The sequence below is a fragment of the Mandrillus leucophaeus genome, unplaced genomic scaffold, assembly GCF_000951045.1.
Source record: "Mandrillus leucophaeus isolate KB7577 unplaced genomic scaffold, Mleu.le_1.0 Scaffold34, whole genome shotgun sequence".
Lineage (NCBI taxonomy): Eukaryota > Metazoa > Chordata > Mammalia > Primates > Cercopithecidae > Mandrillus > Mandrillus leucophaeus.
The window spans coordinates 5,865,174-5,881,526 of record NW_012103587.1 but is presented as its reverse complement, the minus strand read 5'-3'; positions in this window follow the sequence as shown (position 1 = coordinate 5,881,526).

The following is a 16,353-nucleotide window of genomic DNA, read 5'->3' as shown; positions in this document are numbered from 1 at the left end:
CCTGCTGAAATTACTGCTTAGTCGGTGGAACATACAAGTGGTGCATAGGAGATTGTGCCACACAATTCTATATTTCAAGATTAAGTTGTATGTGCTAATCCATTCAGAACCATGTGGGATAGGGGTTTGCAAGTGGCTGGATTATTGGATTCCACCATTCCCAAGAGACTAGTGCTTACTCTAGACTGTTGAGTGCCCACACAGTTATCCTGCTGGTGGATAAAGGGGAGCCATACCTGTCCTCTGTGGATGGCCTCTCTTTTCTCCCTGCATGCTCTGTCCCATTTACCCATTATTCCTTCTGCCTTCCCCACTCCCACCTTTTCTTTAAGTAAATTTCTCAAGGGAGATAGCAAGAAATGATGCCCAAAGTCCAGGCTCAAACACTGGTTTCTCTGATCTCAAAGCTTATGCTCTGAAGTCTTACGAATACTCAAGATAGCTCCAGTCTTTGAAAAGAAATGTTTTCCCTCCCCGTCGCCATGCAGAATGGGTAACTGACAGCGCCCCACCTGCCCCGGGTGCATGAAATTCCAAAAAGAACGCATCGAGCTGAGTCTTTGTTCCTGCCGTCACCCTGATGGTACAAGTTATTTGGGTGATGTCAGCAACAAAAACACTGGACTGACAAACAGCCACCAGAGTTTGTATAAAAACTAAACTGGAGGCGTTAGAGTGTAACTCCTGGCTGCACTGGGTGGGTGCTATGGCTCACGCCTGTCATCCCAGCACTTTGGGAGGCCAAGGCAGGCAGATCACCTGAGGTCAGGAGTTCAAGACTAGCCTGGCCAACATGGTGAAACTCCATCTCTACTAAAACTACAAAAGTTAGCTGGACGTGGTGGTGTGCACCTGTGATCCTGGCTACTCAGGAGGCTGAGGCATGAGAATCGCTTGAACCCTGGAGGCGGAGGTTGCAGTGAGCCGAGATCACACCACTGCACTCCAGCCTGGGCGACAAAAATAAGACTCCATCTCAAAAAAAAAAAAAAAAAAAAAAAAAATCCCACTCCTAGTCTTCCTTAAAGACAGCAACAGGAGGATGCTGGGAAAGTTGTGCACATACGTAAGGTGAGGTGCACTGAGGCGGAGATGGCAGAGTGTCCACCAAACCACATCCCTGGCATAGCCAGGCCGCCTCTCCCTGCTTCCTCTGCCACCTGTGTTGTCAGTGCAGGAGGAAGTGACGGGCCTCACATCCAGGCCTGGCCCATAGAAATCCCCCCATAGCATCTTTGTTTTTTTTTTTTCCTCAGCTTCTGGTTGATTCGAAAGGACATGGGGGAGCCTGGAGCTGCAAGGCAGAAGAAGCTGAATAAAAGAGAAAACAGGGCCTCCTTCCACCTTCACCCCATCCCCATCCCTATGGGACTGTGAAGTGAGTGAGAAATAAACTTCTTGGGGTTATATCAGTGAGATTTCAGGATTATGTGTTACAGCCCCTGGCTGCCCCAACTAATGCATCCAAGGATTTCCAACTCCATGGTCTTGTTTCAGTCTTTCTACAACCTTGTGATGTAGGTAATGGTAATTCCATTTCTTTTTTTTAAGGCAGGGTGTCGCCCTGTCACCCAGGCTGGAGTACAGTGGCATCATCATGGCTCCCTGCAGCCTTGACCTCCCAGGCTCAAGCGATTCTCCCACTTCAGTCTCCTGAGTAGCTGGGAATACAGGCACATGTTGCCACACCCGGCTAAAACATAGGTAATACTATAATACCTATAATACAGGCAATATTATAATACCATAGTATTATAATAAATAATACCATAGAAGATTAACTTTAAAGACGAGCATCCAAAGGGAGGAAGTGAGTGAACGCTGGCAGTCTTCATCCCAGGTCACCCTGTCCTGGTTGCTTTTGTGGGATGGGGCAGAGGCCTCGGGGCCAAGGCAGAAATGTTTCCTAAGCCTGATGATCTGTTATTCTACAAGGTTTTAGCTCCAGATGACTTAGACCCAAGACAGTCAGTGAGGCAAGCGCTATAGCTCCCCAAACCCCAACCAGGTCACTCCCTGCCCTTCCAGGTCTCCTGGGTAATGGCTGGAAAGAAAAGGGAGCCGCTGTACCCGAGAAGCAGCTGAGTGGGTGCACCCTGACGTTGAGGGTGATTGTTTAGCAAGGCACCAGAAATGCAAGTGGCTTCAGACACAGTCCTTGCTCCTGGACTGTAACAGTCATAGCCAACACAGACTGAGCGCTGACCTCAGGCTGGGCACTTTGCTCGGTGCTCATCCTGCAATACTTCATGGAGCCCACACAAGAGCCTTATTGGGGGGAATCTCCTACTGGAATCACTTCCACTATGGTGGAAGGAGAATTGTGTGGTGGTTAAAAGTCCAGGATCTGGAGCTGGAGCACTGCTACCGCTCTCTAGCAGGGCAAGGCTACTCATGTTCATTCGCCTCTCTACTCCCGTTTTCTCGTACAATAGAGATAACGAAACTATCTTTATCCTAAGGTTATTGCAAAGTTTAGGCAGAATGAGGCTAACAATGGGGCTAACGCTGCAATGGAACAAGAACACTACGCGAGCTCCCAAGTTACTAAGGAGATTGGGGTGCAGAAAGATTAAATGCTTTGTCGAATGACACTGAGCTGGCACGGTCAGGATATGCACCAAGTCAGTCTGACTCTGGAATCCACTTTAAACCACCTCATGGGAGGGAAAGGAATTTGTCAGGGTCATGTACATGGAGAACAAAAGTGTTCACTGGGGGCCAAAGACTCACCTCAACCAGACTCACCTTATCTGTTGCTCATTTGTTCGGTTGAGATCTCCTAAGGCATTATGCTAAGGGTATAAATGCAAGTGTGCCTTGACCATCCATAATCCACTCTATCCTTCTCGCTGCCTTTTACAAAGCGGTGCACCTTTCTCTACATACAAGCATTTTCCTGAATATTTTGCGTGGGGCAAATCACATTTGAAGCATAGCTTGGATGTTTACTCATCAAAGACTACTCCAGTGAGTCCTTTCGTAGAGCAAAGTTTTGGAGAAGATGACTAATGACCCTCAGGGTAAAAAAGTCAACCTAGTAAATGCAGATTTCAGTAAACTCAGGTCTGTGACCACACACTTTAATTTTTTGTATAATAATTTAATTTATTTTAAGGCAGGCATGATTTAAAGACCTACGTCAAAGAATTCCTTAACACCTGGAATGGTTTGGTAGCAATGGGTTCTGATCCACACAGGAATAGCGTGAAAATGAGGACTGTCTTAGGTAATGTCACGTGGTATTCTGCAGGCTCAGCAAGGTGTGGGGACACTGGAAGGATCGTGTGACTGCCACAGCAGCTGGGGAGTAAATGAACGTGACCTGGACCTAGAACAGTGTTGCGTTGGGATCAGGAAGGACCAGCTGGGACAGCAGATGCCTGCACGAAGAGACTCAAGGCAGCACCCTCTCCCCAACCCCTGGTACAATTTCATGCATCACTTTAACCTATTGGAACTTAGATGCATCTCTGGGGAGAAAGGAGGAAAATCTGAATTGTTTGAAATTGAATTCTTGTTCCTAAAGGTAAAGGACTACATCAAAAAACAATTTCAGTAAAAAAAAAAGAAAATTATATTTTTTATGCACCTGAGTCTTTGGCCTGAAGAGCATTCTACCAGAAATAAGTTTTCATATCTTGAGGTTGTAAAATTGGGATCCCATTTGCTTTTACTATGGTCATTTATTAAGAATCAGAAGATTCTAGAAACTTCCATGTATGCCTATGGCCACGAGTGCCCTTGATTTAAGCAGTGGATAGTAATTTAGGCAGAAAGGAGGAATGTTTTCTTATTTTAGACTTCTGAACTTAAATGGTCTGGATAATTACAGCTTTTCTTTTTCATGAGATTGATCTTCCTTTACTAGAAGATGTCTGATAACTGTTTAAACACTGCCAGGTGCCCCAGTAATCTCAGTCCTCAAATTTTTATGTAATTACAGGGTCTGTTGCAATTTGTACCTATTTTCCTGGGAGTGAAACTAAGACTCCACTAGAAGGCAACACCAGGCACAAAGGCCAAGGCGGGTTCTGAGGACAGAGTGCTACTTACTCAAACCAAGGCAAAACGCTCACACTCAATGTATTAATCTGTTCTCACACAGCTATGAACAACTACCTGAGACTGGGTAACCTATAAACAAAAGAGGTTTAACTGACTCACAGTTCTGCACGGCTGGGAGGCCTCAGGAAACTTACAATCATGGCAGAAGGTGAAGGGGAGGCAAGGCATGTCTTACATGGCAGCATGAGAGACAGTTAAGGGGGAACTGCCAAATACTTTTAAAACCACCAGCTCGGCCGGGCGCAGTGGCTCACGCCTATAATCCTAGCACTTTGGGAGGCTGAGGCGGGCAGATCACTTGAGGTCAGGAGTTGGAGACCAGTCTGACCAACATGGTGAAACCCCATTTCTACTAAAAATACAAAATCAGCCGGGCGTGGCCGCGCATCCCTGTAATCCCAACTACTTGGGAGGCTGAGGCAGGAGAATCGCTTCTACCAGGGAGGTGGAGGTTGCGTTGAGCGAATATTGTGCCATTGCACTCCAGCTTGGGCAACAAGAGTGAAACTCTTGTCTCAAATAAATATACAGAAAAATAATTAAATGAAACCATCAGCTCTTGTATCAGTATCATGAGAACAGCATGGGGGAAACCATCCCCAGGATCCAATCACCTCCCAACAGGTCCTTCCCTCGACACATGAGAATTACAATTCGGGATGAGATTTGGGTGGGGATACGAGCCAAACCATATTACTCATGCGCTGGGAAGCTGAAGGGTGAGGGTAGCCGCTTACCCTGATCCCACATGGAAATTGCCTTCTGCTATGACTCGGCTGAGAGGATTCTACAGAGGATTTCTACAGACACCATCTGATGAAGGCTTTTTCTTTTCCTTTTTTTTTTTCTTTGAAACAAGGTATTGCTCTGTTGCCCAAGCTTGAGTGCAGTGGTGCAATCATGGCTCACTACAGCCTTGACCTCCTGGGCTCAAGTGATCCTCCCACCTCAGCCTCTTCAGTAACTGATACCACAGGCACCTGCTACCATGCTAGGCTAATTTTTGTATTTTTAGTAGAGATGGGGTTTTTTCATGTTGGCCAGGCTGGTCTCCAACTCCTGGCCTCAGCTGATCACCTGCCTTGGCCTACCAAAGGGCTGGGATTACAGGCATGAGCCACTGCACCCAGCCAGTTTTTTACTTTTAAGTCATTCGATTATTAGCTCAGTAAATGGATGAACCATCCACTAGTTGCTCAATTAAGAAATCCCAGGATTCTTTTGTTTTTTATTTTTTTCAGACAGAGTCTTTCTCTGTCACCCAGGCTGGAGTGCAGTGGCATGTTCCTAGCTCACTGAGCCTTGAACTCCCAGGCTCAAGTGATCCTCCCACCTCAGCCTCCTGATTAGCTGGGACTACAAGCACATGCCACGTCGTTCAGCGATTTAAAATTTTTCTTGTAGAGATGAGGTCTTGCTTAGCAGAGGCCCAGGCTAAACTCAAACTCCTGTCCTCAAGCAATCCTTCTGCCTTGACTTCCCAAAGTGCTGAGATTACAGGGATGGGCCACCATGGCTGGCCCCAAGATTCTTATCTATTGGCAAATCCTTATGGTCTTATGTCTTACATTGAATTCCTCCAGAAGTAGAACCTGGAACAAAGGTTTGAAAGCAAATGATTGATTTTGGAGCAGTTTATTCCAAGAAGGCACCACTACAGAGTTGGGCCATGAGGTCAGGAAGGGAAGGAAGCCAATGCAGGCATGTGAACGAGCATATCACCTCTGTGGCTAACAGAACTCAGTTCTGCAGGGACCCTCGGGGAGATGGGGTCAGTGGTGTGCTGTGAACGGCTCTGAAGGAAACTCTGATTTGTAGTTTAATGCATTGAATGGTGTCCTCTCCCAAATTCATGTCCACCCAGAACCTCAGAATGTGACTCTATTTGGACATCAGGTCTTTGTACATGTAATTATTAACGTTAAGTCATAATGAATTAGTGTGGGCTCTATATCCAGTGACTGGTGTTCTTATAAGATGCAGCAACATGCAAACCTGGAGGGAAGGCACCATAAAGATGGAGCAGAGACTAGAGCAGTGCAGCCACAAGCCAAGGAATGCCAGAAGCCACCAGGAGCTGGAAGAGGTGAGGCAGGATCCTCCCCTAGAGCCTTTGGAGGGAGCACAGCCCACTGACACCATGCTTTCAGATTTCTAGCTTCCTGAACTGTAAGAGATTACTTTTCTGTTGTTTTAAGTTTGTGATAATTTGTTACAGCAGCTGTAGGAAACTAATGCATGTAGTGTGATATGGTTTGGATCTGTGTCCCCACCTAAATCTCATGTCGAACTGTAATACCCAGTGTTGGAGGTGGGCCTGGTGGGAGGTGACTGGATCATGGGGGTGGAGCTCTCATGAATGGTTTAGCAACAATCCCTAGGTGCTGTTCTCATGAGAGTGAGTGAGTGAGTTACAGCGAGATCTGGTTGTTTAAATGTGTGGCACCATCTTGAGTTAATTTTTGTATAAGTTTACGATAGCAGAGACCTGGAACCAACCCAAATGCCCATCAATGATACAGAAAATGTCGCACATACACACCATGGAATACTATGCAGCCATAAAAAGAATGAGTTCATATCCTTTGCAGGGACATGGATGAGGCAGGAAACCATCATTCTCAGCAAACTAACACAGGAACAGAAAGCAAAACACTGAATGTTCTCACTCAGAAGTGGGAGTTGAACAATGAGAACACATGGACATAGGGAGGGGAAGATTACACACTGCCTGTCGGAGGGCGGGGGACAAGGGGAGGGAGAGCATTAGGATAAATACCTAATGCATGAGGGTCTTAAAACCTAGATGATGGGTTGATGGGTGCAGCAAACCACCATGGCACATGTATACCTATGTAACAAACCTGCACGTTTAGCACATGTATCCCAGAACTTAAAGTAAAATTAAAAAAAAAAAAAAAAGGTGTGGCACCTCCCCGCCCCTTCCTCCTGCCCCAGCCATGTGAAGTGCTTGCTCCTGCTTCACCTTCCACCACTGGTGAAAGCTCTCTGAGGCCTCCCCAGAAGCAGATGCTGCCATGCGTCCTGTGCAGCCTGTGGAACCATGAGCCAATGAAACCTCTTTTCTTTAGAAATTACCCAGTCTCAGGTATTTCTTCATAGCAGTGTAAAAACAGATTAATACAGAAAGTTGAATCTGTATTAGTCAGGGTTCTCCAGGGAGACAGAACCAGTGGATCTATGTGTATATGAAAGGGAGTTTATTAGGGAGAACTGGCTCACACAATTACAAGGTGAAGTCCCAGGAAAGGCCATTTGTAAGCTGGGGAAGACAGAAGCCAGCAGTGGCTCAGTTGGAGTCCAAAAGCCTCAAAATCAGGGAAACCAACAGTGCAGCCTTCAGTCTGTGACCAAAGGCTCAGGAGGCCCCAGCAAACCACTGGTACAAGGACTAAAGTCCAAAGGCTGAAGAACCTGGTGTCTGATGTCCAAGGGCAGGAGGAGTGGGAGGGAGCATCCAACATGGGAGAAAGAAGCCAGGAGACCTAGCAAGCAAGGTCCTCCTGCCTTCTTCCACCTGCCTTGTTTTGGCCATACCAGCAAGTGATTGGACGGTGCCCACACACATTGAGGGTGGGTATTCCTCTCCCAACCCACAGACTCATATGTCTCTCTCCTCTGGCAACACCCTCACAGACACAACCAGAGACAACACTTCACTAGCCATCTAGGCATCCTTCAATCCAATCAAGTTTCCATCTAATACTAACCATCACATAATGTTTTCCAATTTTGATGGTGTAAATATCCCTCCCACGGCTGATTTTAAGCTACCAGTGAGATGTGACTGAATAAGATGTTTATGGTCATACTTTGTGAGCCAATACAGTGCGACTCCAGCTCATGACAGAATGGCATAGATTCTACACTGTAGAACATGCCTCTGAGTTATTCCATCTGAGGAACATAAATGCTTACTTTCTTTCGCTGCATAGCAAATTATCCCAAACTTAGCAGCTTAAGATGACAAACACTCATCTCACAATTTCTGTGAGTCAAGAATTTGGAAGTCGTTTAGCTGGGTGGTTCTGGCTCAGGTTCTCTTACAATGTTGCACTCAAGGTACCAGCCAGGGCTGCATTTATCTGAAGGTTTGAATGGGGCTGGAGTATGTGCTCCTACATGGCTTTTGGCAGGAGGTCCCAGTTCCTTACGGGCTATGGGCAGGCAGCCTCAGTTCCTCACCACAGGGGGCTGTCTATAGAGCTGCTTGAATCTCCTTACAACATGGCAGCTGCAATCCCCCAGAATGACACACTGCAAGGAAGAAACCACAATGCTTTTTGTGACCCAGTCTCAGAAGTCACTATCATTACATCTACCTCATTTTATTCATTGCACAGTGTGGTATAAATTAGTGGGGAGAGACCTATGCAAGGATATGGACACGAGGATGCTCCTAGATCCTCTGTTTCCTGACTGTCATTGGCTGAGGGCTGCTCACCAACATGGCAACTCTCTAGCTATTCCAAAAGTATTCAGTCATGTTTTACATGCTTGTGTTAGGGTGCTGTTGGCAGGTACTGCACCTGGAGTGTGGGGGAATATGGGTGGGGCACCGACAGGATCTGTTGTATTCTTGCTGCAAAATGCATCCTACATTTTACCAGTTCTTTTCATCTCCCCTGCTACTACCTCTGAGCCACCGCAGTCCTTCCCCAATACAATTGCACATAGCCCTCCTAATGGAACACACCTCAACACGCCCTCCACCTAGTGGCTCTACTCATCTTTTAAATGGGATTCTGAGACTATCCCTCCCCTGCTTGTGAGCCCTCAGTGGCTTTCACTCTACCCACTCTCATTGCCATGCCACCCAGGTCCGCAGTCTCACCCTTTATGATTTTCTCCTACGCTCACTGCCTTCCAGCCACACTGGCATTTTTCTAGTTCTCCAACACGGTGAGCTCGCTCATGCTTCGAGGCCTTTGCACCTACGATTTGCTTTGTCTGGGATCCTAATCCCCAGGCACAACTGTGTTTATTCATAAATTCTCAGCTTGTATGACATCTCCTGACCACCCCACATAAGTAGTACCTTTTCCATGCATGGTGCCTGGTTATTGTTTACCACACCACTCTGTTTATATCCTTTATAGTGCAATTTTTTCACTGTCTTATATCATCATTGATTTATTTAATGTTTGCTTTTAACTGATTTTCCCCTTCAAGAGTACAAGTTCCATATGGTTAGGGACTCCAGCTCTCTTGTCTACTGCCATATTCCCACCACTTAGACTAGCGCCTCGTTCATAACCCACACTCTGTGAGTATTTGTTGAGTGAATGGATGAATACATTGGATCTGCCGTGTCTTCACTCCAGTTTGTATCATCCACATCCAGTCTAAGTCCGCACTGTCACCTTTAATGGAATTGATTTCTCTTTCCACGGCTACAGAAATACTCTGAAGCAGCAGCTGTCTAGAGAGTGTGTCCTCAAAATGCCAAACGGCCTGAGTCTTCCAATCATATGCCTCATTCAGAGGACAGTGCACATCACAGAAAATGTAAATCTTGACCCCTAACTTAACCTGAATTTTTAAAAAATCAATAAAATTTCACAGTCTGGTAATTTCTTTCCACCCAAATGCCCTCTTTGACAGAAAGATAAAGGCTTTTTGGACAGAACACTTTGGTTGGTGGAGGATAAATTGAAAAAATGTCATAATTTGCCTCATTCTTTGAAACACAATCTAATGTCTTCCCTAAAAGAAAAATGGTAACAGAATAACCTGACTTTCCTCTTCTTCTTACCTCTACTTTATAAACTTTCTGGATCCACATTTTCAAACAAGCACCTCCACCTCAAAGAACTCCTAAAATAGGACTCGACCATCAGAGCCCATGGGTTTTTGTTTTTGCTCATTTGTTTATTGTTTAGAGGCAGTGAATAAAACTTTTTGATCAGGCAAACACTCAGGAAACCCAGCCAATTTAGCTTCTCCAGATACAAATTTTTAGATGCAGAGACCATCCTAACACCCTAGTGTGATAGTCAAATGTTTGAATACTTTGAGCCACTATAAAGAACTCAGAACAAACGCCCATAAAAAAGCCAAAGTATTACATGGGCATTTGGCCCCTGTTCCCAATAGAGCTGTGACCTCCACAGCTGAGAACACGGGAAACAGTGACTTTTCATTGCCGCTGGGAAACTCTCTCTCTAATAACGTTGTGTTTTTGCTTTCACTTCTGTTTTTCAATGCCCAGTTCTTGGCAAGCTCTCACCTTTCTGTTCTGAGTCTTTGCACCTGTGCTTTCCTCTATCTGGTATTTCATCTAGATTCCTAGCATTTCTGATGCATCCTAAGCCTCCGGTCAAGCCACATTTCCTCTGCGTGGTCTTTGCCAACCTCTCTGACCACCTCAGGTGCCCTCCTTAGAACTTGTCCTAGCACTGTCTTCCTCCCCTTTACATTTTCCACAGCTGAAACATTTTTTTTTTTTCTTTTTGAAACAGAGTTTTGCTCTGTTGCCCAGGCCGGAGTGCAGTGGTACAATCTTGGCTCACTGCAACTTCCGCCTCCTGGGTTCAAGTGATTCTCGTGCCTTAGCCTCCCTAGTAGCTGGGACTACAGGTGTGCACCACCACACCCAGCTAATTTTTGTATTTTTGGTAGAGATGGGATTTCACCATGTTGGCCAGGCTGGTCTCGAACTCCCAACCTCAGGTGATCCATCTGCCTCGACCTCTCAAAGTGCTGGGATTATAGGTGTGAGCCACCATGCCCGGCCACAGCTGAAACTTTTACAGCATCCAGTGTGAATGTTTGGTTTGTATTTCTGATGAATAAAGTTGACGCTCTGCCCACATTCAGATCTCTCCATGCCATGCCTTTTGGTGAATGCCTTTTGTGAATTCCTTCCCTCTGTCTGCCTGGCTTCTGCCGGATTTCCTTCCCACTAGCTGGCAGCTGCAGGTCTTCCTTTGAGGACCGTTCTCGGGCGCTGGAATCCCACTTTGCCTACCTCTGTAGAGGCCAAAAAGAGTCTGGGAACTCACATTGTCCCAGGGCAGCTGTCAACCCAGGAGGATGCATGTGGCCCTGGGCAGAACCAGGTAGGCAAAGGCAGCACATCCCACCTTTGGCAATGCTGTTTCTATCATTAACTGGGTGATTTTTGGAAGGTTGCCAGTTTTGAGTGGCATCTGGAGCATCAGAGGGCTCTTTTTCAGGCCTAAGGGATGGACAAGAATGACTGTCTCAATTCTTTTCCCTCTGTCACAGAGTAATCTAGGGAAAGCTGGGTGGTCTGGACATTCTGCAGAGCATCACACCGACCAAGTGCATTCATAGACTACGTTGATTGGGTCTGATGAGCAGGAAGTGGCAAGGACTTTGAATGACCTGGGATACATGCTCCAGAGGGTATGAGATGAACTCTGCAGAATGTTCGAGGCCTGCCATGTTGGTAAAATGCTGAGTGGTCTGGGGCATGTCTACGCTGTTGAGACTTTCCCTTTAAGATACAGTATAAGTTGCTCCTTGTACCTCCCAACACCAAGAAAGAGGCACACTGCTTGGCATGTCTCCTCTGGTTTCAGAGGCAGCCTATCTTTCTTGGCCATGCTTTCTTGGCCACATATCGAGAGACTCATCAGGTTGCCAGCTTTTAGTGGGGCTCAGAGCAAAAAAAAAGTCTTCATCAAATCCAGGCTGCAGGTCAATGGCCTTGTCACTTGGGCTATTTGAGCTGTCAGAGCCCACGGCCGTAGAGGTATTGCTGTTAGACTAGGTGCTCTGTGTGGTTTCTGTAAATCTCCAAAACAAGAAGCCCAGTGGAGAGCCCAGGGTTCTGGAGCACAGCCACCTGTCTCTAACAGAGAAATAGATCCCATTATTCAAATATAAGCTGCAAGCAGTGGTGAGAGCGAGCATCTATAGTGGGTTGAATGGTCCTTCCCTCATCAAGGACACATCCACAGAATGTGATCTTATTTGGTTTAAGAGTCTTTGCCAATGTCTTTAAGGAAAGGATCTTGAGATGCGATAGTCTTAGATTGGGTGGGTGTTAAATTCAGTGAGCGTCCTTATGAGATGCAGGAAAGGAGAAGATACAGATAGAGAGAAGGAACTGCTGAGACAGACACAGACACTGGAGCGATGTGCCCACAAACCTCAGGACACCAGGAGCCACCAGAAGCTGGAGGAGGCGAGGAAGGCTCCTCCCCTGGAGCCTTCAGAGGGAGCAGGCCCTGCCCACACCTTTATTTCAGACTCCTGTCCTCCAGAATGGTGAGAGAATAAACCCTGTTGTTTTAAGCCACCAAGTGAGAGGTAGTTGATTGTGGCAGCCCCGGGAAGCTAATACAGCATCTGGCTGTGCAACCGGAGCTGCCCATCCTGAGCTGGGAGTCACCAGACCCTGAAGGTCGTAAGGCTGCAACTCACATGGATTCCAGAAGCGATCCACCGAGGATCCACTGTAAGGTCTGCTGTATGACAGAAGTGACCTCTCTGGAATGAAGCCTGAGCCAGTCCACAGAGCACAGACACTCCATCCTGAGGGACAGCCCAGGCTTGGAGTCAGCCTCAGTTGTTTCCACAATGCCTCTGTCTCCGCTGTCACAGATGGCCTCACGAGGGATTCCGAAAGGCCAGATGATAGAGGAAAACCTCAAGCCTGGCTGAAAGATGGGTCCGCTTAGTAAACTGATACAGGCCACAGTCTACACGGCTGTCCCAAGAGGAGCTGGAAGAGCATTGAGTGAAATTCCTTTTAATGGACAGAGCTCTGAACATGTGCCTTCTATCCATGTCACGTGGAGAGAGAAGTGGCTTCAGGTGAGGATACAGGTGCACTCCCAGGCAGTAGCAGGTGGTCTGGCTAGTTGGTTAGGCCCCCTTAAGGAGGAAGATGAAAAGCCTGGGGACAAAGAAGTCTGTACAAGGGGCATATGGCTGAACCTGTGGGAGCAGCCACAGAGCGTGAGGTTCATCTATTGCACGTTAACACCAGACTGCAGAAGAGGCACTCAACAAGGGAAAAGAAGAACCAAGCAATAAAAACCAACCAACCCCTGGCCCCAAACGCCCCGGGTTGCCCAAGAAAAAAAACAAAAAAAAAGCAAAAAACGGGGCCGGCCCCGGGCCCAACAAGAAAAGTTGCCTCTTGCCAAGGAGGCTCTTGCCACTGTGGCTACCAAGTGACTGAGTTGTTCCCTGGAGAGACTCATGCTGGGCCCCCACAAGGTTCATCCCGAAGATACTGTGCTAGATTCCCACCGCTGCTGGAACAACCAACCACCAAATGAGTGGCTTCAGACAACACACATTTATTATCTTATGGTTCTAGATGAGCATGGCTATTTCCCCTTTTATTTAGGTCTTCTTCAGTTTCTTTCAATAGTGTTTTGTAGTTTTCAATCTTCTGTGTAGACATTTTGCAGCTATGTTATAATGTTCATACATAATTAGGGCTGTTCTAGCTTCCTTTTGAATAACTTTTATTATGATTGTCAAGTGTCTCTTCATCTCTAGTGATGCTTCTTGCTGTAAGATGTTCTTTTTCTGACATTAGTATAGCTACGTTAGCCTTTTATTAGTGTTAACATTGTACATTTTACCATCATTCTTTTACTTTCAACCCCGCTAGCTGTGGCCCTGGGAAAGAGGCTCTGCACCTGTTCCTTCATCTATAACAGGCGGGTAAAGCACCTACCTCAGAAGGAGTTGTAAGTAAATAACTAAAAGATGTTTAACATCGGTCCTGGCATGGACTAAGTGCTCATTAAATGGAGTCTCTTATTATTGTTGCTGTGGCTACTAATGTTAATAGGGAAGTGCAACTCTCCATTGACGCTGAGAGAGAAGAGTTTCTTTCATCAGACCTTCAAGTTTCTGAAAGACCATGAGAAGATAGGCTGGGGTATACAGGCAACTTCTGTCGACAATGGGGTGGGAGCAGAAGAATAGCACAGTGGAGCCCCTGCCCATCGTAGTGTCAATAATTCTGTGCCATAGCTGCCCCCCTTCTCTGCCTCTGCCCTCTGACTGTGAGCACCTTGAGGTCTCGGCCAGATGGAATCATCTTTGGCATGTTGCGCCAGGTCAGGCACACAGCCGGTGTTCCATGAGTGTGTGCTGAGTAAGTAATTGAGCCAGCAACCGCGAGACAAGGTAGCCTTCTATTTCATTATGTGCACATGAAGGAAGAATTCCAGGCTTGCAGTTGTGTCTCTTTCTCTGGTTTCATACTTTAGTGAAAAGGCAGTGGCTTTTGTGAAGTGGCACACACCTGTTTAACATTTGACCTTATTTGCAAAATGGGTTGACACACATCTTGGGAACGAATTAGAGGTTATGTGCCCACAGACCCATCCGGGGAATCACATGTTCACACACCAAGGGGAAATGGGCTTGGCAGGTGGCTGCAGGGCTGGTGCTCAGTGGGAAAGGTGTGTTGGAAATCTTTGATGACTGATCCAATTTGTTTTAGGGTCTAACAAGATGAGGACTGTGTGCCCTCACGCGGTAAGGTCATATTTAGCACTAAGATTGCAATGAAAGATAAATTTTGAACACCACGAGGCCCCCAAGTGACTGAACTCACCAACAGAAAGTGTTTAATGATAGTGGGTATCACTTACAGAGGTCGGAGTTACCAACCATCCAGGTGTTCCCTGGGAGGATTCCTGGAGCATGGGTCTTCCAGGTTTAAATGAGGATAGTCCCAGAAGAAATGGAACCACCTGGTCACTGGAACATAGACTCTTATTTGTCTACCAACAACAATGGCAGGTTTTCCTTGAGCATCCTGCTTGAGGGAGGGAATTCTTCAGCCTGATTGTCTCAGGGCCTCAGAACTGGGGTAGCTCCATTGACCCGAGCGGACCACTGAGGGAGTTGCCCAAGGCCAGCAGTTGCCTTGCCGCAGGTTCATGCAGGATGGGGGTGGAGGTGGCTGTGACCTTGTTTTTTTAGAGTCGGCATCTCAGTTTGTCACCCAATCTGCACCCAGGCTGGAGTGTAGTGATGAGATCTTAGCCCCCTGCAGCCTCTACCTCCTAGCTCGAGAGATCTTCCTGCCTCAGCCTCCTGAGTAGCTGGGACTACAGGTGTGCACATCATGCCCGGTTAATTTTTAATTTTTTTGTAGAGACAGGGTCTTGCTATGTTGCTCAGGCTGGCCTTGAACTCCTGGGCTCAAGAGATCCTCTCACCTCAGCCCCCCAAAGTGCTGGGGCTACAGGTATGAACCACCACACCCAGCAGACTGTGATCATCTTATAGTTTAACTCAGGGCAGAAACTAAGCATCCAGCATCACCTTCAACCACAATCCTCCTGTCCCTTGTTTGGAGCACAGGTCTTTTCAAGAATTACAGAGCTAGCTGGGCAAGTACTCAGACACAGGAGTGGATGTGGTATCTAAAGGAAAGGTCCTGAAGCTTCTGTCCTCTCTCACTGCGAACCTGCAACCATGTGCTGAGGAGGCCGAGGTCTCCTGCAGCTTTGATTAGGAAAAGTCACAATATGTTCCACTCATCTGCTTCTCACAAGGAGAAAAATTGTTACTTGATGATGTCATGGGGATTCTAATCCCATATGGAGAATTTTTAGGATGATTTTCCATAACGATATAAATGCCAGGCCCTCTAGGCAAATCCATGCAGACAGAAAATAGGGTGGTTGTGACTTAGGGTTGAGGAGAATGGGGAGTGGGGAGGTGATAGCTGAAGTGTATGGGTTTTCCTTTTGGAGGTGATGAAAATATTCTGAGACTGATGTGATGGTGGATGCACAACTCGGTGAATATACTAAAAAACATTAAGTTGGCTGGGTGCGGTGGCTCATGCCTGTAATCCCAGCACTTTGGGAGGCTGAGGTGGGCGGATCTCCTGAGGTCGGGAGTTCGAGACCAGACCAACCAACATGGAGAAACCCTGTATCTACTAAAAATACAAAACTAGCCAGGCATGGTGTCATATGCCTGTAATCCCAGCCACTCGGGAGGCTGAGGCAAGAGAATCGCTTGAATCCGAGAGGCAGAGGTTGCAGTGAGCTGAGATCATGCCGTTGCACTCCAGCCTGGGCAACAAGAGCGAAACTCTGTCTCAAAAAACAAACAAACAAAAAACATTAAGTTGTACACTTTAGGTGGATCAGTTTTATGGTATGTGAATGATGTCTCAGTAAAGTTATTATTTTTAAAACAACCTTAGCTTCTACCAAAAAATTTTCTTTTCCCAACCAATCAATAATATCAATCTCACCCGAATGTCAAACAAACAACAATAACAACAAATGCAAAACAGTCAAG